Here is a 3,227-nt window from a genome sequence, read left to right as displayed (position 1 = left end):
CAATTATAATGAAATCATTGATATATGAAGTATAACAATGTCCTCTCAATGGCAATTATCTCACCAGAATCTTCTAGAACCTTCCAGAAAACTATGAACTCTACAGGCAAGGAGGGAGGAATGGTCTCCGGCTATTGATAAAACCATATTATTCCATATATATGTTTATATATACATATTCATGTATATATATGAATGTATATATAACGTACAGAATAATGCAGCCATCATCAGTATCGAAGAAAACTGAAAAGATGAGGTCCCACCGAGATTCGAACTCGGATTGCTGGATTTAGAGTCCAGAGTGCTAACCCTTACACCATGGGACCTGATAAGAAAAGATGTGATTTCATCTAAATGTTTTACATATAATCAACCAGAGGCCATTCCTCCCTCCCTGCCTGCAGGGTTCAAGGTTTTCTAGAAGGTTCTCGAAGATTCTGGTAAGATCATTACCTTTGAGAGGTCGTCGTTAGATGACAGTCAGGTTCACTCTATGGTTGGTGTTTGTAGTTGGTTGTCCGAGGATGTTGTTATACTTGATCAATTTTGTAATTGTTGACTTTCAGGTAGGAAGTACTCATTTACGATGCATCCTTGTACTCACAACAACCTTATGAGTCACTTCAAGATTTATCTTCACTACAACTTTATCTTCACTACACCATTAAGGTTGAAGTCAATGGTCACATTCACTACAATCTCAACACGACTGGTCTTATACGTAACCCATATTATCACTACATCCATGTACATGTATTTCTTGCAGAATAACTCAGATATCAATGATTTCTGTGAAAATTGACATATACAGCCTTACGTATCTATCGATCTGTCTAATATCTGTTCTTTACCTATCTATCTATCTATCTATCTATCTATCTATCTATCTATCTATCTTTCTAAATCAGAAAGTCAACAACAATATCATTAATGATACGTAAAACTACGTCCTCTCAATGGCAGTTCCTACCCAGAATCTTCGAGAACCTTCTAGAAAACCTTGAACCCTGCAGGCAGGGAGGGAGGAATGGCCTCTGGTTGATTATATGTAAAACATTTAGATGAAATCACATCTTTTCTTATCAGGTCCCATGGTGTAAGGGTTAGCACTCTCGACTCTAAATCCAGCAGTCCGAGTTCGAATCTCGTTGGGACCTCACCTTTTCAGTTTTCTTAGAAATTGATGATGGAACTGAGCCATATAGTTGACCTTCGATGGACATATATTTCTTACGGCCCACCATTTTATTTAAGTATGAAGATCTCACGGCGGAGAGGAAACGTGTGATATTCAAAATCAAAAGCCGCAATTGCCCTTATGGTAATGGTCGACATGTTTGCAGACAGATGACACAGACATGTGAGAAGTTAGACAAATATGGACGTTCCTGGTTGCTGTATAGCCTAGGTTTATTATCACTTGTAATGAAGGAGAAATGTTGCACATTATTCCACACCTTTTAATTTAGGCTAGGTTAGGCTAGGATGACTAGGGTCCATAACGTAACAGAGCTGGGAAATGCATCATATCGGATCTGTATTTGTGCAAAATGGCGCAAGTTTGTGGAAGTGATTTACGCAATGCCGGAGAGAATCCACCTCCACCAGAAATAATGTCTCAGACCATACAATATCTGCTGTTGGACGAGCAGGGGACATTAGACCAATATATTCCTGTAGTTTACTGCTCTTCCCAAACACGCAGCAAGACATTCGTAAAAGCGTTAAACTGAACTTTTCCATCGGTTTTCATATCTTTAATTACTTACACCAGTTCCAACAGATGGAAAAAATCATTTGAAAAATCAGAAATTATTTGCCTATAAAAAGCATTTTGATCGATCGTACCAAATATTCAATTATTTATGTACCCGACAAAATATTCAGTCACTCCTATATCCGACATTTTTCCTGCTGGCTGGTGCCGTTAAAGTCATATGGTAATTTACCGCAATTAGATTATAGATATATTCATCTATATGGAATGGCTCAGCGTGAAGAAACATATATATTTTCACTAAATCCTCCTCTTCACTACATAGTTCTAAAACATCTTGACTACACCATTGTATGACCACATTGTGTTCTTATCTTCACCACAGCCTCGGCAAAATTGATGTTTTCTTTACACATCAGGGTAGATGGCCATCTTTATGATGACAGAGAACACACATAACATATTAAACCACTTATCTTTAGTCACTTTAATCTAATTTCTGCTGATAAAAACGAATTATAATGACAATCCTTCTGTTCTGTGACAGGACATTGTACGGGTGAAGGAACTGTTGTCAGACACATGTATTAAACTACTGAGAAATAAACTTAACTGTATTAAAGTATTAACTTCACTATATTAGACTTCTCTATATTAAGCTATGCTAGGATATGATCAGTTCCCAGGTTATATAAGGGCGGGAGCCGGGCCGAGAGCATCATTTGAGCTGTGACCTCTGTCGAGTGAACATCTCTGCTCCGCCTTGCAAGCTCCCCCAACCTTTCCTCGAACACTTCAATATAATAATGTTCACCAAGGAGGTAGGACGATCCTCCTTTGTCCAGGAGATGGAATTTGAATATGTCCATGTATTTGACATGGGCTATGGCTGTGTGGACATGGAAGTGGAATATCCAGACGTGGAAGTGATGGATGGAGTGGAACTTGGCTGTGTGGATATGGAGGTGGAATACCCAGACGTTGAAGAGATGGATGGAGTGGAATTGGTGGAATACCCGGACGTGGAAGTCATGGATGGAGTGGAATTTGGCTGTGTGGATATGGAGGTGGAATACCCAGAAGTGGAATTGGAGGAAATGGAATATGGGTGAAGCTGGTATGAACGCCATATGGATTTGGTGAAGGTTGACCTCGTAATGTTTTGACGTAAAATAGGTCAACCACTGTGACCATGTGGCGGGGAGGGCCACATCCACCAACCACGAAGCGAGCCCCACCACGGAGAAGTATCCTGGCTGCATCCACGTACGAGAACCACCGCGGGATTGCCGTCATCCAGTACTCCTGCTATGCCTCCTACAAGAAGGCACTTCTTGCCAACGTGACACCACTTTCCGTCAACGGTCGCTGTGCAAAAGTGAAACCTCACCGTCCCACTGATGCTGACCAAGTGACCTCGTCCACTCAAGTGGCACTGCAGCCCACACTCCCTACCAGACCCACCATCCATGAGGAAATGCAGCCCACCCCACTTGTCAGGCCCACC

This window comes from Panulirus ornatus, chromosome 9 (assembly GCF_036320965.1).
Source record: "Panulirus ornatus isolate Po-2019 chromosome 9, ASM3632096v1, whole genome shotgun sequence".
NCBI classification, from domain to species: domain Eukaryota; kingdom Metazoa; phylum Arthropoda; class Malacostraca; order Decapoda; family Palinuridae; genus Panulirus; species Panulirus ornatus.
The sequence above is the reverse complement of the archived record's forward strand: the minus strand, read 5'-3'. Positions refer to the sequence as shown.